Consider the following 22,299-nt stretch of genomic DNA (forward strand, 5'->3'; position numbering starts at 1 on the left):
GACCTGATTACAAAGAGGCAGAAATCATCAAGAGCACCCTCTTGTTGTTCTCATGTACAGAGGAGACCTGGCTTCAGCTGTCGAGTGTGGTCACTCAGGGTAGCTTATCATAATGCCAAATACACACTCGCACAGACACAAATGCATAGACACAACAAACAAGATCAGATTTCAGATTTCAAAGCTTCGTATTTCTGTTTGCACAAAGAACGGCACTTCTGGGTTGAAAAACATGTATATAAGTTCCACTGAATATTTTCATGGTTATTTAAATACAAATAATCTTCAAGCTGCGTGCGTCTGAGATAATGATAACGAGCATACAAGCTTCATAGTGGATATGGTGATTGGTTGAATCCACAATCAAAACTCAGAGAGGAAACTTGGCCCATTAATTCAAAATGTTTGAAGAAAGTATGTGCTCAGATATCTTATCAACTCAGGAACTATTTGAGTAGGAAAGAAAAGGAAATCCCACACTGGGACCTTGATGCTACGTGACAGCACCATAACAACCGATGATTGTGGAAAGATTGAGTTCAGATAGATGATCTTAGACGAGGCAAACAGGGGACACACAAACACAAACTCTTACACAAATAACCTCAAAACACAAGAAATCCACACAGGAATAAACAGCGAAAGGAAATCATCTAGACTCTGCCAATATGAGGAGTAATGAGACTGGAGACCAAAATAAACAGTAAACAGCCTTGTCGCTATGGCTGGCCTGTTGTTCCTCCTAATATTTTCCTTCAATCTCTCTCTCCCTTCCTATCAGGCTCAATATTTCTCTCCTACTTTCTCTCTGTCACAATCTTTTCCCTCTTGCCCAACATTCATCTTCCTCTCTCTGTTGATCATCCCTCACAATCAAAGTTTGTTAGTTGTTAGACTTTTGCTGAATGTGTGCAACAGAGACAAGCAGACAGACAGACAGGCAGACAGACAGGCAGGCAGACAGACAGACATTGTGCAAGGCAGTGGGAGCAAAGACGGGAAAGTGTGATGATCTGTGTGTGTACAGTGTGTTTCCGCCTTCCTGCATTAGTGTGTGTGATGTGAGGAGACTACAAGGGCCAAACAATCGATCTTATCGTCCCCTGGTCACTGCAAGATGAAATTATTAACTTCCGCCTCTCCCAGCTCCTTTCCCCTTCTCTTCTCCCTTTTCTCCCAGCCTCAGGGGAACACGGAGGCATATCGCCATGGAGGCTTACTCTCCCAGATTAAATTTGAGGTGTGTGCGTCTGTGTATGTGTGGATGTGTGAAGAGGCCAATAATAGAGCAAAGGGGTCAAGTGTGCAGTTATTGCTTTTCCTTGTCTCCCTGGAAACCCAGAAAAGGCCTGCCACTGAACTGATGCTCAACAATAAACGCGGTGTGTATAGGTGTGTGTGTGTATGTGTACATATATGAAGGGTCATGGGGCAAATTGAAATGTCAGTGGAGCTCTATTTATGATACGGTTCATGGAATAGGCTGACATCAGGGGGGACACATTGAAAGAGTGAGAAAAATGGATTGACAATAAAGGAGCAGGAAAGAAAAAGTGATTTGAAAAGGACACAGAAAACATAAACTTTATTGTGTTCTACTAGCATACGAGGGGAATTGAAAGTATGCTTCCAACACACACACACACACACACCTGTATACGTGCGTACTTGTGCAAGTGAGTGTGCTTTCCTTCCTGCTTCTCTTGTATGTCATCCCCTTTAATAGCTGACACATTCCCCTCTTGAATGAAAGAGGGGGGAACGACAAAGATGGAGTTCATGCGAAGCACACGAAAGGTAAGAACATAATGACTAAAGAATAAAGTTCTATTCACAAGAAATATGTTGACTGGTCGGGGAAGACACAAAGAAAATGCACACATACTATACTAGTTTTATGCACACATAAAAACTATTAGAATTACAATGACTAGGTGTATGCAACTGTTATAACACCACTATGCTTCATTCTTGGTTGCCATAGCGATATCATCGTGTTTGTTTGCCTGTCGGCGTGCAAAGAAGAGTCTTCCATCTTTCATCATAGAGTACAGTACTACTACTGCTACCAATAGTAATGGCTATTCTGATACAATTGACTTAATTCTAACAATACTTATAACACATTTTCCATGCATCACATATAAATGTAAGCAGGCACATGTCTTTACTTTGTTGTGTATTTTCTGGGGGTTTAGTAGCAGCAGCAGCACACAAGCACATGATTATAATTTATCTTGAAGGTGTGCATACTGAGAGTAAAAGCATGAGAGTGGAGAACATCAGATCAAAACGGAGACACATTTCTGAACTAAGAGGCGGACAGACATTAGAGGCACACAGGGAGACAGACTAAACAAGCAGCATACATAAAAGACAAGACATCAGACATTCAGGAAGGCGCAGAGGCAGACAGACAGACAGACAAGAGAAACTCAATGTAGACAGAGAGGCAGATAGACAGGTAGCCCATTAGCAGATGAGAGTTTAGGCAATTTAGCAGCTGATGCAGGACTTTGGTTCCCCGGGGGGTTAGGGTGTGTTTGTGAGTGTGTGTGTGTGTGTGTGTGTGTGTGTGTGTGTGTCTGTGTCTGCGTGTGTTCTACATGGGTGGCACTTTGAATTGATGGGGCTCTATTTTTGGTCTGAGCTGGCTAGAAAGAAAGTAACACCAGGTTACCAGAGACAAGAGTGCTGCTAATATAAAGACCGGCTTGGATACATATATTATAGTGGTGGGTTTACTGAATAGTTTGAATAGATGGGGGGAAATCAGGAAATAGGCAACAGGAGTTAGGGCCGTGTCTGCATGGGTGAATATGACACAGTATGATACATCACCTAATTTACACCCACATGCACTTGAGAGCCTCTTTTCTTATAGCGGGCCAATTAGATGTTTTGTCTGATGACGTAACCACACCCTCCCTGACACTGCTATCGCTCAAGATCAGTAAGGGAAAAAAAGGACAACCTAAAAGGGAAATAAACGAAAGGAATGATAATGGGGAGAAATTCTAAATTTATGCACATATTTATACATATATTATGTATGCACACGCCTTTTTTTTTAGCATGTGTGTGTGTGTGTGTGAGAATGTGTGTCAATGCGGTTCTTGATTTTGTTATGTTGTCTGCACCACGATGAATTGCTTATTTTATGTTTATTACTTTGTTCAGTTTGCATGCTTGCTATATTCTCTCTTTTCTGTGCAAGTTTGCAGTTCTAAAGTGCAGTTAATGAACAATCTGACTAGTCATTACTGCAAGATTCAAATAAACCCACTGATGTTTGATGCTAAGTCAAAAAATATACAGCCACAGGTATTTACAATGCACCACGAAGTGGGGTACAGTGTTAACTTTGGCACAAATCAGCATGTTGTAGTTTGTGGATGAAGTAGTTTGTTTGCTAATTATTGCTATAGGCGCACAAAGCGAAGTACCTTGAGCAATTTAAAAAGGGATTTGACTAAAAACAAACAACTCCAAGAGGGAAGGCCTGAATGAGAAATGAAATGCACGGTAATTGCTTACAAGTAAAAAAACCTGCAGGGGGAAAAATAGAGTCTCTGGCATCTACCAGCATGGATGCAAAGTGAAGAAAGAGAGGAACACATTCCAACCCAAAAAAAGCACCAACAAAAGACAGGAATGCATTCTAACCACACTGCAGCACTTAGATCTCAGCTCATGTCAGAATGCATCTTCTTTCTTTTTCAGCTCATGGGCTAGCCTCTAACCCCGTTGTCATGGTAGCGCCCTGAGTGGTGGTGGTGGTGACAGTTGGGGGAGGAAAGGGGCTGGGTTTGGGCGTACACACACACACACACACACACACACACACACACACCAAGGTTGAGGGTTCCAGTTCTTAAAGGACCTTACTATCCCTTGATCTGCTTTCTCTTTCTTCTCCACTCACCCCCTTCGACTATGTATCCCCTCTTTTCGGGCGATGGAGACCAGGATTATTGCATAAAGACCATTGAATCCTCCTATCTCCTTTTACACACCACCCCCTGCACACACATATACAAGCACAGAGGCACATTATACGTATACGTACGTGGTCAGTATCACCTCTGCAGACTGCTATAATCCCTCTGTGCCCTCCAGCCTGATTTCCACTGCTATATTCACACTGGTTCACACGCGTATTACGGTCTTTAACACACATGTAAAGTGATATGAGCATTAGAGGGAGTGCTTGTAACACTACACGTTTTTATATTTACCCCGTTGTTCTAAGCAAGGTTGCATTGAGTCAAAGCCAAAGAACTGCTTTTGCAATGAAGCAATAAAGAAAGCTCAACGCCGGGTTGAGCCTGAACTCTACCTGAGCCTGAGCCACTGCAGCTTAACAAGCCTGAATCAAATGTAATTAGCAAAGTTCTGGACTTAATACCCTGGGATTGTAGTCAACGTAACAGCCACTTTTATAGTTAATGGATTGCACTTATAGCCCTTTTCTTCTCTTGTAGAAAAAGTCTTTAGAAAAAGTTTACAAACTGTTGGTTTTACTTTTAAATCCTGATGGAAAAGACATCTATGCACACTATACACAACCAAAGAAACAGCTGACAAACGTAAAAATCCTACTTCTTAAAGACCATAACCTTTCTTGAAAAGTGGCTTAAAATTTATAAGACCTGAAGTTATTTACATGATATTGAGGACGGTGGGTGATTATACCCTTCATGAACATTCATACAAAAATGTAACTTCTATTTAACCAGATTCTGAAAATAATGTTTGTAATCCATTTCCACATTTCACAAAATTGTCCCTCAGATTCTCCAGCATGCAAGTTGCCCTGAATAAGACTTGCACCAACTCGGTTCAGTCTAGCTGGACAAATATCAATAACAATCAACCTTTTCAATAATTCATTCCTACTAAAATGTGTGTCGATTGCAGCATTTTTTTAAATAACAAGACATTAAACAAAAACAACAAACGCTCAGCCAGTGTGGTATATGAGATAACAGGTGTACTAACAGCCCGGCCACAGAGATTCTCCCTCATATCAGCCTAATTGCTGCAGAGGAGTAATCAGGTGACACACACGGGGCGACGCCTGCAGGCGAAGCCCAATATTCTGCTGTTTTAATAAACATTTCAAACGTGAGTTGTCTGACTGAAATGGTATTTATCTGAATTGTTTCCTGAAACCTTGACAGTACTCCGGATGATTTATTTCTAGAATAACCCTTCTCTAATAAAGGTAAAATGTTGATAGCAATTAGGCTTCTTTCGTTGATTAGGACTGTTTACACAACATAATGTTTTACATGATGGCATGTGAAAGAAACTTATAAGCCAGTAAAGTTTCATTTCATCAATGTTGTTCTTATGCAAGGAAATAGAGATATTTGAATCAGATTTCACTCTTTATCGTGTGGCACAATGCACAGACCTTTCATAAACAGGCAATAACAGAAAAAAACACCAAAAAAAACACACTAACAGTGCTGATGTCTCATATGATCAGACAGTATCAGAGAACCAGCTTCAGACAGAGAGAGACTGGTGGAGAGAGAGAGAGAATATGAGACTGATAACAGTGACCTTCTACTGTCGTAAGAAATGAATGTCTCCGACACAAACACACACACACACACACACACACACACACAAAACATTCATCCCGATATATATCCTCTAGAAGCATGCACGCACACAAGCACACACACACAGTATATATAGAGGACTGGTGTGAGCTGTCAGCCAGTATGTTGTCAGAGAAGAGACCCCCTGGATTGAGTGACAGCTGGTGGACAGGATATGACATACAGCTACACTCCCACTGAGACTGCGGGAAGCACTGTGCCACTCTGCACTGCATGTCTCCTCTCTTGGTCAAAACTACTCTCTTTCTGCTATAGATTTTGGCTTTTTCCATCAGCTCAGTCTTTGTCTCTTTTCTCAATTGTCCCAGGTTACCGCCTGCCTTCTCTCAACCCTGTTATGCTCAATTTCAAGATTCTTTATAGACATGAAGAGACAGTGACAAAGACAACATTTAAAAAAATATGAATACAATATCCTTTATTTTGTTCCTATATTATTGTTGAGACCCTGTTGACAGATATTCAAATAGAGCATCTCTTTTAGGAAAATATTGACTGCAATTAAAAATACAGATTGCATTCTTTTTTACTCCAAAAATGTTCAGAAGAGTTTTGGGGTATTTTTCTGAATAGTCCTCCGCAGGAACAACCTCCACTAATCAGAGGATAGGGCATTTGCGGCAATGTAGTCTGATGCAGACAACCCCGGGGACAACATTCATCCATTTATCTCTTCTGTTCATAAAGCTTAATTGCTTTGACAATTGAAAGTGACCTTGATGAGCATATCAACAGTTTCATCAACTCCTCTCTCATCTCATGTTAATCATGGTGGCTGGACAGTATGAACACAATTGGGGAGAAGGGTGACATGACCCTAGCCCTTAATGTGTATTAACGTCCTTGTGTGGAAGTAAAAACAAAAGTGGATGTACTCAAAATGTCTGTTAGAATCATCCTTTGCACCAGAGCACTGTGTGAGACACAGCTTCTGGTACATCTCGGCATATTAGGTCAGTGTGGGTGGCAACCCTTCAAGCTTCCTTAGTGAAGTCAAATAGTTGAAATTTGGACCAAAACACACATAAAACATGTCTGACCATTTATGATCTTCATCTTTTAAACAGTTATAAAGTTACAACCTCCCATTGTGTCCCGAAACATCATCAATAATGCTGTGGGGTTAAATATTACATTAACATTAATATAACAAAACTGATATGAATGAAGGCTACATCTATGAAGATAAAACATAAACTGTAAAAAGATTTTTTTAATACATTAATTCAAGTTTCTGCCTTCCTCTCATCTTTCTCTCTGTGTCCCCCTCTGACTCTACCATTTATATTTTAATGTCTCTTCCTCTGTGCTTCACTTCTTTTCCTGCTTTTTGTTTCTGGCTCAAAGACCTACTGAAGCATTTCCTCTCTCTATTTCTCTATCCCTCTCTCTAATCAACCTGGTGAAGAACATCTATCAGCACTTTGATGAGAGGAGCATTACTGAGAGTGTATCATTGTGCATGTCATCGTGCCAACAGATGTATGCCGACAATCAGCTGCCTGAAGGTGCTGAATGTCCTCTCTGGATGTGTTTGTACTGTGTGTGTGTGTGTGTGTGTGGTTTGTGTATTATTATCCACAATACTGTCACTCCTGCTAATTGAATTGTATCTTTTCTGGATCATTTATCCAAAAACTGTTAATCCCCACAATTGTGAAGAAACGTGAACAGACAAAGAAACGCTAACACATACACACACAGAGATATAAATACAAATGACTCTCTCTCTCAAACCAGAAGAGTGAGGGGTGTAAACATCTAAAGATTTCCCCAAAGCATTCACACAAACTCCCTTTCCCCCCAAATGAGTGTGCACACACACACACACACACACACACACACACACAAAATAGAGATGGTACTGATAATATGTTCAGTTATTAAAGAAACAGATTGGAGCATTGATGTCAGCCAGAGTGCCATACAGATACTGATTACCCAGATTCAAGTAGATGTTTCTCTGGATGAGTTTAGATAGCTTGCTTGAACCTAATTCAATTTAAATTAGTTTAATACTTCTGCTAATGACCCAGCCATGTAGCCACACACATTGAGTTGGTGTAATTGCATAGACAATTTAACACATACACCGTTCCATTGCACAGGCTCACCCAATGACTCGAGGGCAGAGTGTAGATGAGTCAGGGGTCATAAAATGAGCTGGCCTTGAGCGTTTTCTCAAGTAGCTTCTGACACTGAGTGTGATCAGGATTATCATAAAAACAGCTTTGGTTATTTCACGGAAGTTTCTCTTCTCACTGGTTTAGAATGGGCTCCAGTTGTAAAAAGGCAATGTCCCGTACTTCTGAGCACCAATCAGGATTCATCAACAATGTATTATGAATCTGGGGACAGAGACGCAATTTCAAAAACATGTTTCTGCTTCATTTTCTTCTTTAATTTACAGGAGTGTGGATGCAGCATTGTGTCACTCTCTTGTGAAAAAACTCTCTCCCCAAAAAGTCCAGCTTAGAAAAACAGAGCTTTAGGTTTTTTAAACTTAAGCTTTAAGTCCGGAAAAAGAATGCATACTGATCTAGTTTATCTCAAAATAAACTGTTTTTCACTGAAGATGGACACAGATTAGGTAGGATGAAGCAGCAAAGCAATGCCACAATGATAGGTTTATGGAAGGGTTGAACTAAAGAAACACTGGAAAAACATTTTTTATTTGCTTACACTTTGACAAGAAAGAAGAAGAGACAAGAAAAGTATGGTAGTATAACACAGTGCTTGACTGTAGATGTCTGTTACCCATCTATTAGTAATATGGAAAGACGGTTGCAGTAATGAGGGGATGGATAAATGTCCATTAAAAAAATCATTATCTCCAATCAACACCAGATGCCACGCATAACAGTACCCCACATAAGACACACACACACACACAAGCTCATATACTCACACCCCACTCCGCTAGTGTCGACTCAGCAATGCCACACCTATAGAAGCTGTTGCCATGGTAACTACATACTCTGCATGCCCCAGCTGGTGTTTCCCTGAGGAAAATTGCATGGGTGTGAGTGTGTGTGTGTGAGGTTAAAGTGCCCCATGTGTGCTTTGCTCTGTCATGTGCAGCGGTGTGTACTGAAGAGGAAAACATGGCTAGTTGGGAGTAGTTATCAAGGGACACCATTGTGTATATGATTGTGTATGTGTGTGGGGGGGGGGATATTTTTCTATGGTGTTCTATATTTCAGTCATCAGTTTTGCTATTGATTGGTCAAGACCATAGGACCAGACAAATCAGCAATCTGCTTACTTTAGACAAAACCGTGAAGGAAGATAAAATGCAATTAAACCCTTTAGATCAACTTTACTGCCAAGTATATACTGCCAAACTCTGATCTCAATCCAAATTAATTGGAATGTGATAGTACAAGCACAACAATAGCTGAATTCAAAGTCATGGAGCCACACTAGAGTAAACAAATACCTCCGTAAGCCCACTCAATAAAACAGCTTTTCGCTATTTTCTTACAATGACTCATGCTTTAAATTTACACACATTACAGTGTGTGGTGACCTAGGCCTCTGCCAACACGGCTGAGAGGATTGAGGCACCACATTTAGTAGTTATGTTTCCAGCTCTCATTTCTGTTCACTGTAGCATCACTCACCACAGAAACATACACAAAGAACAATAAAGGATTAATCAATCAATACATGTCTAATGTATGACATCAATAGCTAATGGCTAATTCACCATTTGCTCATTATGTTGCGCTGTGTACTTTGCTTTCTGTGTTGATGACTGACCTGAGGAACTTACAATGACAATGTCATGATCTGATCAACAACATTACTTGTAAGTAGACCTTTACAAAATTCCAAAACATACATAAAAATAAGATTGGCCTATCTGACTGAGCAAACAGTAGCTTAACTTTGGCATGACTTTTCCCTTTTGCCAGTGCACGACAAATGAAACAAGACAAAAAAACATTGCTGTGTACAGTAGCACTCCTACTGTTCAAAACTCCCCATGGTACCATATTTTGTTGTTGTCAGGATATTCTGTGTGCGTCGTATAGTGCACATTTAGCAATAACATAGAATAAATGCATAATTGAATAAATCCATGATTTAATAAAGCCCACGGAGAAACTTTTTTAAAACAGTTCCCTTTCAAGAGGTTTATTAACCCTGTCTGGCACAGCTGAATTGACCCTGTCCATCCTTCCTGGCAGACTAAAGCTCAGGGTAATCGAAGCGAATCGAGGATTTGCTGTTCAATCATTGCATTTCAGTTTGCTTCCTTTTGGCTCTCTTATTTCACTTCTCCCTCACTGCGCTGCAATTTATAGACGGCTCGAATGTACACACACGTGTGACTCATCACATGGCTTCCCTTTACATCGCTGCTTTATTTTCCACCACTTTTCATCCGATTTCTCCATCTACCATGCTGTGGGCAAACAACACTTCTTAGCTTCTCATGTTCTTTATTTGAATATGTCTACCATTTTCTTGTTCTAGATATAAATGTAGCGGTGGTCGCAATTCACAATTTCTTCTTCTTACTTTCCAGCATTACAGGTGATCTGTCTCATCTTTTACTCTCTCTTTCTTAGTATTTATTATCCTTCTTCTCCTCTATTCCTTTATTTCTCAGCTCCTTTATTCCTTTTTCTATTCTAAAATTAATCATCTCAGTCCACTGTCAGTTCATCTCTCCCTCCCTCCCTACTGCACTAACTTGCCATTTCTCAACCACACATCATATCATTCCCCCCTCTGTGCACTTTCCCTCACCGATCCACTCAGCCTGTCTGTCGGTGTGGGTGTGTAGTTGTTGGTGTGTGTGAATGTGTTGATGTAAAACAGCAAGAGCATCACCTTGCTCCATCAGCAAAACAGAGGCAAAGAGAGAAGCAATGCATTAGGATGCAGAGGAAAGATGGAAATGTCTGAAAAAGTTAGGAAATGAAGGCATTTAATCAACCGTTCCACTGTCATATGCACTTCAACACCAGTTTGATTGGAATTTCTCATTTCTTTTTACTTTGAAAACTCAATCTACTAAAAGGCATATGTATACATTACATGGGCACATCCAACTCAAAAGAGTTAAATAGAAGGAAAGCTATACTATATAATGTTTGCTTGTATTAGGCAAAATGTCAAATGTGTAACTTTGGCTCTCACTGGTACAGTTTGATTTGTAACTTTGAGGAACTTATATTTGCCTTTAATGAGAGCACATGCTTTCTGACTGATTTCACTCAGATTAAAGAACATCCCCTGTCGGTATTCAATTTAAACAGGAGTTGACAGTGTCTATGACAACAAGGACCAGTAGAGACAGCAGAAAGATACTCTGAGCAGTTTATTCACTTGGCTGGAAATACAAATCTAACCATTCATTTCGGCAGCTCAAAAGGAGAGCTTGTGAATGGTGGGGGAAAGTTTGCAACACACACACACACACACACACACACACACACACACACACACACACACACACACACACACACACACACACACACACACACACACACACACACACACACACACACACACACACACACACACACACACACACACACACACACTGTGGCACTCGCTGTCATCTTCCTTTTTCTGGGCTGAACCATTAATGGCTAATTTGCCAGCTTTTGGGGTGAAAGGTCAGCACACTGATGGATGGGAGGTCTAAGGTCTTATCAATACTAACCATCCTCTATTAGCGCACACACACACACACACACGTATAGCTGCAGACAAACGTGGATGAATTTAAACATGTATTGCAGCCAATCAGATGTAACACATGGTGCACACATACACAATTTATTCCTTACTATCCTAACAGCAAGCCAGTACCATTACCATCCATTAGCCATCTATCTTGACAGTGACAAAAAAGAAGGAAGCAGCAGTTAAGGACAGGCCACAGAGACGCTAAATAAAAGGTGGGGTGTTGGTGAAGAGCGAGAAGGCAGCGTTGGTTGTTTTAAAAAAAAAAAAAAAGGATTTTGAATGAAATGCTACAACAATAAACAATGTATACGACCTCTCTTTGTATGTGTCTAAGTGACAACAGTGGAGATGGCCATTGTTTTGATAATATCAAAATAACAGAACATCATTTTTTAAATTGACAACACCAACATGATGGACAGTGATTGCTTCATACTTCTTACACTTATTTTTTTACTGCTTCTGTAACTATTAAACTTCAATAAAGGCTGTGTCCTAAGCTGCAGCCTCGTTACCATGAAAACACACATATGGTGACACAGCATCTTATTAATTAATCAATTACTGACAGCAGAGGATTATTCAGCTTTGATGGCTGAAACGCAGCCAAGAAATAGATTGTAGATGCAAACATGGTCACTGTCAGGAAAAGACATCCACATCTTTTGATGATATTTTCTTTTATTATCACACACAAATTTGATTTAATTGTATTTTTAAAGGGATTAGGCTCAACTTTAAGCCCAAATGGGTTTAAAACAGGATTGAATGCCTTAAAAATGGGACTACATTTTAAGGACTCTTAGCATCTATTGTAAGTGAGGCAAACACTCACTTAAGACACAAGGTCACAAGAGGGAAGCGTATCATGAACAAGTTTGTCTGTAGCTCGGTCACAGTGTCATCCTACTCCTCTGCTGTGTCAGTACACATAGGCACATACATTTCGCCTAGTCACAGTACAAAAAATGACCTATTGACTGGACTTGGAACTTGACACATAAAAACAACGCATGCACAGGATTAGATGATGATGATGCAGTTGAAGATGTGACTGCAGAGGGCAGAAATAAAGAGCCACAGAAGGTAAACAGACACAAAAATAGGTAAGATAAGAAGAAATAAAAAAGGGGGGTGAAGAAGTAAAGAGGCCAAAAAGTTATAGAGGAAAAAAGAAAAAATGAGGGTGATGAAGATATATGGTTATATGATGAGATAGAAATGAGGATACCATAGGTAGACCACGGCTGTATATCAATCAGCTTTATCTCCACATACGTATACACACAACCTTCCTCGTCACCCCTGATCATGCAGACCATTAGACAGAATCACGCCCCAGAGCTGTGATGCCATTGGCCAGCAATGATGTCATCTCTTTCTAGAGGTTGGACAGTGAGCTGAACAATTGGCTGGCTGAGGCAGACAGTGGGAGAGCGCAGCTGAAGTATCAATTCCATTCATACAGAGGCAGAAATGGCGTGTGTGTGTGTGTGTGTGTGTGTGTGTGTGTGTGTGACAACTCCCCACTGAGGCATACAGGCAGAGGGCCGTGTCCATCATTTAGAGACACAGACAGTACCTGCTGGGATGCTCCATAATGGACGCTTTCTATCTGTCACACACACACACTTCGCTCAAATGCACACTATCAAATATGCAAGTAATCAAGCATGCACACACTCTTGCACAAGTGCTGGGGGTTGGGATGGTTGAGATGGGTGTTGTCTCCCTGTTGTAATTGGGCTGGTTAGTTGTCATGGTGATGACGTTAAAGCTTTTACTGTTATCTCAGACTTTTCAATAAACAACACACAAGCACCTATTTTCCCCTGTAAGGGCAGCATTGTCCCACCATACTACAACTGCTTTTAAGCAACAGAAGAAAAAGGATTGGCTTTCAGTATGTGAAAGTGTGTGAAAGTGTGAGTGTGTGTGAATGTGTGAGTGTAAACACTCCCGTGGGAGACACTAGAGTCGTTCCTTTAAGAGAAGCTCATGGAATATTAGCCTGTGATAGCCTGTTACAAAGTGCTGCGCGCTCACTCCCCTTCTTCTCTTTCTCCCTTTCCTCCTGTTTTATACTCCCCTCCCCCTCTTGCCACCCACACAGCCCATTCCTCACCCAAACACCCTTTTTAGAATATGATGTCACTTGTGGGCTTGTAATTGGCAGCATGCTGTTGGGATTACTTCCAAGACTTCACGTGTGAACACAAAATGCAAACCAGCACTGAATTTCATTTTAATATGCTGTAGTTGTGCCTTTATATGAAAAGTTCAACACGCACACTTCAGAACGATACAAGTCCAGATACCACATACTGAAAACCATTCCCCCAACTGTGGGAATGCAATTTTTGTCCCGATTACAAAAAAGAAATGCCTTACTGGAGGATTATCTTTGCCTGTACCTTGTCCTTTACTCTCTTATATAGTATGTGAACACTTATATTGCTCACTTGTTAAATACAGGAAACATAATAACTGATAGCCACTGTTCTATGGACACAATCTTCTCATCTGTCCCCCTGCTTAAACTAATCACTTTTACTGAAACCGTGATTATGTGTATGGATGAGCTATATGTGTTCCAGCACACGATCTGTGTCCACACTGAATTAATTCTATCTTATTGGCAGAAGTGTAATCTAATTTGAATTGAATTAGATCCAACAAAGCTATCAAATTTCAGTCAATTAAATCTGTTTAATCTCTAATCAGTATCTGTATCTAGTTCCCATTAACACCCTGACGTGCTTCATTAATAACTAATATGTTATCAGTATCTTCAGCAAAATTATACTTTGACAAATATCAATGAGCACTTGTGTTTAACCTGTGCCTCTACAGTAAGGCTGAAACAATTTTTCTATCATCTGACATTTTTAATTATTTGTTTAATGTGTTTAATAAGGACAAATACAATTGTTTGACACTTTAGCATGCAAAAAAAGTCATAAAAAGGTCAAAGAATATTATGCTAGAGGAACGTCTGCAAGAACATGCTAAAACCAAAGAAATAAGCTAAGCCAGGATTGAGGATCAAACCAGGAGTCAGTCTGCAGTTTCTGCTTGCTGGTACTATTTGGAAGGGTTCAAACTACTGAGCCACTGTGCCACAAGTAAAGTATGCCAAAAATGTATGTCATAGTATAGTATGTTAAAAAAAATCATACAAAGTTAAAGTATAGTCTGCCAGAGAAAGTATAGAAGACATGCAAACTCCACATAAAAAGGTCAAGTCGGAATGGGGATTGAACTTGGGTGAGAGTCTGCAGTGCTTACTTTCTGGTGCTAGTTACCATCTCATCACATAACTCCGAAAAAAGTTCCTTCTTTCTCTTTGATCATACGGTTACCACCCCCGGTGATGGTCCAGTGGAGAACAACACCGTCCGACAGACAGGAGACGCAAGATCAAATCCCGCCTCAGGTATGCAACACAGTAGTGTTTGTAAAGAAGGCTCTGGTTTCATTTGTGACAGCTTGAATAATTTCAACAATAATTTCAACTTGCAAATTTCTCACAATGTATTCAACTAACAAATTTACATGAAAGAAATTGTTAAGATATTATTATTTTATTTGTCTGCAGGCTGTTCAGCTGAATACTATGCGCTGAAAACATATGTCAAAAAAGTCACAGTATAGTCAACTCCACAAAGAAACTGGGGACTGGGTGTTGAACCGCAGTCAGGGCATTCCCTTTCTACTTGCTGGTGCTATTTGGATGGGTGCTAACCACTGAGCCACTGTGCCACCAAATAATGCATGTTGAAAACAGTCATTGTATGTCAAAAGACGCATTAAAAGGTCATAGTATGGGCTTAGAGACTAAATAATTCAGCAGGTGTTATACTTCCAGATTGCATCCATTATGAATCGTTTCAAACCAGAAAGCCTTACTTTTTGTATCATACAATGGCCATTAAAAGCATGACCGCACAAGTCCCGTGCTGGAATGGCTATTTATTTCATTTTGGGAGAACTGAGCCTTTACAGCTGCGGCCACCTTTGATCCAACAGCCTCCGCTTTCTCCGAGGTCAGGTTAGGTCAAAGATGACGAGAGCAAACAATTGCCAACCTCCTGCTCCAAATCCCTTTACTATGCCACACTCCCCCTCAGCTGTGACGTTCCCAGCATATGTGAGTGTGGTCTGTCTGTGTGTGGATCCACAGGCATGTGTAATTTCTTCAGCGAGAGACTTCAGAGGAACACGCACACACAAACACACACACACACACACACATCTGAAGGTTTGCTTCTACAACTAAGAGACACTTGACTTCATTCATTGTAAAACTCCACATTAGCGACTGTGAATGGATGTATTAGTAAAAGAGTTAGAAGTGATAGAGCCAGACAAGAATAAAAGAGGAGTGGCCAGGTTAGAGCAGGTGCACCTATCAAGGTTTTACTGCTTGACGCAGTGCATGTCATTTCCCCTCTCTCTCCCTTCTCATGTCTTCATCTTTGCTGTGGAAATAAAGGCCCAAAAATAAACAAAAAAAGAGGAAAGGAGAATATTATTCTTAGTCTCAATGGTGAGCATAGTGGATGCAATACATAAACTGTTCTAATGGCCGATGATATTAACTTAGGCCAAATGTGAAATTACACATCTATATTTGCAGTTAGTGAGAGCTCTTTTACAATTTGTGATCATCTATTGATAATTTCTCTTCATTGAAAGAAACGTCTACACTTTGCAGCATGTGTACCTCCATTCAAGTCCAGGAACAATCATCTTTTAATCGTGTGAGGCGATGGTTGCCATTTTAGATCACGTCTTACTCTCATAATCTACAGATTCAACAAATCTGCAGAGTTAAGTAATGATTAAATAAATAGGATCACAGAAAAAGTGTTGAATATTTGTTAGCTTCTATAGAGGCAAAGGTACTAAAAGATCAAACAAAATGTAAGCAATCACCAAAGTTAATTACTTTGAGCCTTTCACCTCAAATGTTGAGAGAGAAGATAATTACATGCTGAGGGGCACATTTCATCTCTAACCTGCAGGCCGATATTCTTTAGAATAATCTCTCTCCTCCAACAGCCTCTGTTTAAAATATTCTATAGTCTATGCTGTGCATTTATGCACCACAGGTTAATGGTCTTATGCTATTCTATTTTAAAGCTTTCTTCTATCATGTCAAGAGAGAGAGCAGATGATTACATGATGCACTGAGCTGGAAAAACTCTGTGATCCTCGCCTGCAGCTAAACGTCATGATATGAAGAGACCAGTTTTGCATTTTCACTTGTTTGAACGGTGAGCACATTATGGGCTTGAGTTTGCTGAACCATACAGGGCATGAAGACAAATTTCTATAAGATAGCCTGGCCACAATTTTTTAAATGACTGTATTTATAACTATTACACTAATGCCATCACCCGATTGCTTAGAGGTCTGACAACTGATCATTTAGTGCTGAGCTTTTAATGTGTTCCATAACCCTTGCAAACAAGTTAACGTTATTAGATAAGAGGCTCAATAAATAAAACCATCTTTTGAGGAATGACTGTACTATTTCTACCTTTTAGAGCAAGCTTCCTTATGGTGACCTGCAGAGACTACTTAACTCTCAGTGTTTTCTCTGACCTCCCAGGCCAAGATCAAGATTAAAAGAGAGCTTGGGCACAATGTATCAGAAAGACAAAGCACTGCTGGACTGAATCAGACAGAAGTGGAGTCTTTAGTAGCTGTTAAAGCTAACCTTACACTTCCTCAAGCAAATAGCATATGAGCCTTCTGTTTGGCTTTAATTGTACAGCAGCCGCTGAAAGTTTTGAGTCACAGCATAATCACATATTGTTGGTTTCCGCAGGTTTGAATTTATGGCAGATGTCACGTCAACCTCAAAGAGCAGAGCCCTTTCCACCAAGTTCAACTCTAAGTGGTCAATCCCTGAAGTGTCTTTGGCTGAATCTTCATGTTTTCTTGACAAGAAACATGTTTTGGTCATGCCAATAATGATGTTGTCTCTCAAAAGCAAAGGCAGGATGTTATTATAGTGCAGCAAAAGCTGCAAGGGAGGAGATTGAGGGAGATAGTTAGGCATAAGGAGGATCTGATTTTCATGTTGGGGACTGGGGTTTGCATCCTGTCACCTACACACAGAAATGCTGGTTTCTTTAAACCATGACCCAAATCTTTCTCTCGCAAGTAACCAAATGGTAACCACAGAGGTGGCAGATTACATAACACTCATATGAACTGTTTTTGGGAGTTTCCAAAGGCACAAATGATGTTTTCTTGCTAACAGGAGTATGAGAGCGGGAAATGCCCAAATGGGTCACAACGTAGTTTGTTGTTTAGGTATTAGGACTTTTTATAAAGTAACTTTAAACTCACTCCAAGAAACTCTCACCAAATCAAAGACAGTGTCTAAAGCAGCAAACAAACCAAAGAAGAGCTGAGAATGGAGAAATGTGAATGAAGAACTAATTCACAGAATGGTGTGGAGCACCCCCCACACACACAGGCTTGTTCCTCATTACTGCCAAAAACATCACAGTGCTCTAATGAGGACTCTGCAAAAAGGCAATTTACAGCGCGCACACACACACACACACGCGCTGCCCTTCACACTATGAGCCGAGGGTGTGACAGGCAAGCATGCCAAAAGAGGATTTGTGGTGAAAAGCTTTGGGGAGGAGGGCGAGAGGGAGAGAGAGATAGGAGGAGTAGAGAAGAGGGGATTACATGGTGAATATTTCAATACTAAAACATACCAACTGGCTTGGACACACACACACACAAACACACACACACGCCATACGGGCCATATCTCCTACAGCTAGCTTAGCAGTGACTAGACAGAGACTGGGGTGATGGGTAAACCTAAAACAAAACCACCGGCGCCCCCCCCCCCCCCCCCCCCCCCCCCCCCCCCCCCCCCCCCCCCCCCCCCCCCCGGGGACAAGCTGATTGCTGGTTAACCTGCTGGGACTGACTGAGTGGAGCAAAACCAACCCAGCTCCCCAATTCAATTCAGGACTACCCTTTGAAAGAAAGCTATTTTTAAGATGACTTTTTTTTTCATTTTAGGCCTTTATTTGATAGGACAACTTAGACATGAAGGGGAGAGAAAGTGGGAATTTTTTGAAACTGTAAAACTAATAATATACAGACTGTGAACTGTGCTGAGATATATTATGTGGAGGAGGCACTATTGAAAGGACATACAGCCACTGGTTCAATGTCTTTTATTAAACTGTGACCTTCTCCCAGGAATAAAATATATAAGAAGCATACAGAAGGGACATCAATGCAATAAAGCTGCCACTTTAATATGTATGATCTATGTGTTGCAGGATTTCTTAAGAAAATCCGCCTGCTGCATGTAATAACTGAACTCTGTGATGATCTAACTTGTTTATATCCCTAAGGCAGTTATTATTTTCCAAAAAAATTGTAAATTTACCACTGTTTATTTCCCATATTTAAAATTTTGATTGCAAAAAGTGCAAAAAAAAGATATTAATTTGCAAAGCAAACACCCTGTGCTTTTACTTACTTAGACGGACTCTGGTGCATAATCAGCAGCTCATTTGCATTAACTAACCCTTTGTCTTTTCACGTTCTATAACGAGAAGATCCTTTGAGCTTTGCTCGTCATATACTGTAAACTAAGGTGTTCACGCTGTTCTTGCAGCAGAAAACACAATGACGTTTGGGTGCACAGGGTATTCAAGGTGAAAATTGAATCTACTCTTTAAAAAAAATCTTGGTATTTTTTTAGTAACAATCTGTGTAAACAATTACACTTATATTCTACTTACTGTACACTTATATCATTCTAAATAATGTGAAATAACTATCATGAGGCGCTAAACTGCTGAGAATCAGTTTGCACAAACAGAAACTTGGTTAACAGTGTATGGGACAAAAGGTAAAGAGGTGCCATGTTGCGAGGTTGGAGGTTGACAGCAGCGTTCCAGATACAGTCGGGCTGAAGGAACGCTAAAGGACAGAGGGACCGGCTGCCGGCTGGCATAATGGCTGCCACGTGCTGGTCAGGTCAGCAGGGAGCAAGACTACAGAGTCGAGTGGCACAGAGAGAGGGGGGGATGGGATGGGGGGGCTTGCAGAAAAGAAAGAATTAACTTCAAAAACATTAAAATGTAAGTAGAGTGGGCAGTTCTGTGTTTTCTGTGTCCGTGCATCTGTTAATGTTTGTGTGTATGTATGTGTGTTTCTGGAGGCTTATGGGTGGGTTTAACGCAGCAGGAGTCCAGTGGACGGTTACATTGTCCCAGTTAAATCAATGCGCTGGAAGCACTGGGTATAATGCAGACACAATGGTTAAGCTGTGTGTGTGTGTGTGTGTGTGTGTGTGTGTGTGTGTGTAGTTGGCATACTGCAGTCTAGACTTAGGGATCAAGTGTAATCTCTCTCCACTGATACAGCTGATGAGTCCACTGTTGCTGTGTCGACATCATCGCTGCATGTCACTTGTGTAACAGTGCAGATTCGGAATTCAATTCATGAATTGTTTTAAGGAATTTGACCCTTTTTGGCTGTAAGTATGCCTCTGAAACTTTTCTAGGATGTATCAAGACTACAATTGTGTTTATTTTGAGTTCAAACAGAAAAAAATATATTATGAGTAACATTTATGATTTCAAATAAAAGAAAACTCAATCACAAGTTGCATGTGTCTAAGAGAAAAGTACTGAGTGTTAATATCATTACTAATGGTTACCCTTGGAGGCAAAGAAAAAGCATCAACATGACACTGAATGTGCAGAACAAGTAATGATTAAAGCATCACTTCTCTGGGTAGCAGACAGTGTTTGGGTTACATGACACACAGTATTGTGCTTGACAGGCTATGTTTAATTAGAATGGATTGAGGAATCATTGTTGGTCTGACAAAAACAGTTTGTAAACAAACCCAAGTTTCAGGGAATTAAATTATTATTATTTTTAACAATAGAAAGGCTCCCACTTAACTCTAACCATTCAGGGACTGCTAATTAGTTTACCCCCCGCTCATACACACACACACTGACATACCCTTCCACAACCACCGCTTCGCAGGAACCCTAATGACACATTCAATTAAAATGACTTCATTTCACTGAGCTTTGAAACACTTCACTCTAAACAAAAGCAGATGTTTAAAAAATAACGAGAGCCAAGAATCCCCCCCCCGTACATCGGAGACAACGATGTCTATCTCTAGGACAGACATTTGTTTTTAGAACAACAAAACAAACCAAGTATTCCATCATAAGGACACTGACTGTGTCACACTGACAAAATGTCCTGCTGCCAGGGACAAGGACACGCCGACACCCAACTTGAGGATTACTGTCCTGAAACGAAGTCAAACCACGCACACAAACACAACTCTGCTGCTTTCCCGTTTAAAGTAAAGCCATAATTATAACACAGTCGGCTACAAACAACGTGGCAGGGAGAAGAGAAGAGGGCATTCTGCATGCTCTACAACAACCACTTCAGTAAAGTATTATATCCCCAGGCAACAACATAGTTTGGTCTATTATTTCCTATTAACTAATTTATTAACCAATTCTCTTTAAGTAGTCTCTTCTTTTGTCACTGTCCTCGTGACTCTCACTCTGAAGAGTCTCACGTTTGGTAATATTCTACCACCTTAGAGCATTACAAACCAAACCATGCCAGAAAATGAACACAAAGGTTTATATTGGCTGGTCCCTGAAAAGTTGAGATTTTGAAAAATAAGAAGTTTTTTTGCCAGCAAGCATCAACTACAAAGCAAAACAGACGCAAGGACACAATGTACACACATACAAGATATTCAGTAGGTGTCATTTTGTCTTGGGAATAAGGTCAGGTATTTGGTTTCAGGCATGAAGCCTGAATTAGACCCAAGTAAAACCGATACGCTTCACTCTACTGTACCCTTCACATATTTTCTCTTCCTCGGACACAAACCCACAAAGTACAAACACATAACAACTCCCTTTCTCTCTCTTTTATCCCTTTAGTCCCAAACCCCTCTCTTCCCTCACATTTCCCCTCTATTTCTCTCCCCACGTTGTGATTTCACACAGTGCATCCAACATCTAAGAACTGCACAGCATCTATGATATCATCAATCTGCCAGCTACCAGGCAGGCTGACATTACAGGCTGCCGGGACAGGAGAGAAGCCAACAGTGAGCACACCTCCCGTGAATACACACACACACACACACACACACACACACACACACACACACACACACACACACACACACACACACACACAGAGAAATGTAAGGAAACTTGGATGGCATATGTAAATCAGAAAACATATATACCTGGTACTGAATCACATGTCATTTACTGTGTGCATTTTGTTACAAACCAGGAAGCCTGGGCTCTCTGTTGCACACAAACAGACACACAACACACACAAACACACAGACAGACACACACACAGACACAACACACACACTCACAGTAGATGCTCACTCACCTGGACTTGCATAAAAGATCCCCGGTAGAAGCAGCATGCTGCAGCCGACAGGGCACTCCACAGACTACACCTCTCTGTCATGGTGAGTGCACACCTTACTCTGCTACCTTTCCCCAAATCTTTCTCCTTTTTTCTCTACTTCACCTCTCCCTCTTCTTCTGTTCCCCGTCTCCTGTCCTCTTCTTTATCTCTACCCCACCCAGGGTGTCTGATCTAAACCCCAGCCCCAGGGCTAAGCCTGTCCCACCCCTGCCAGCCTCCTCGCCTGCCTCTCTGCCTGGCTAACAGCCCCTCAACATAGTGCCACCACTACAAAACCAGGCTACAAGCTAAACTGCTAACACAACACAGCTACAGCTTGCAAGCAGGTGCTGGTAACCACATCAGCCATAAGCTAAGAGCAAGCCACTAACAGCTGGAACTGATAACAGCAAAAGATATTAGAGCTCCTGACATCTCCACTGCTTCTGCCCTGCGCCGGCTTCTGTCGATACTGCTC

General features: G+C 40.9%; 1 protein-coding gene across 3 annotated transcripts in view; it reads right to left on the bottom strand.

The window, feature by feature from the left end:
- Positions 1-22,299, bottom strand: part of sh2d3ca (SH2 domain containing 3Ca) — a 47,166-nt gene that overhangs the window by 12,454 nt on the left and 12,413 nt on the right. The window lies entirely within an intron of this gene.

Source organism: Etheostoma cragini, chromosome 16 (genome assembly GCF_013103735.1).
Source record: "Etheostoma cragini isolate CJK2018 chromosome 16, CSU_Ecrag_1.0, whole genome shotgun sequence".
In the NCBI taxonomy this organism is placed as follows: Eukaryota; Metazoa; Chordata; class Actinopteri; order Perciformes; family Percidae; genus Etheostoma; species Etheostoma cragini.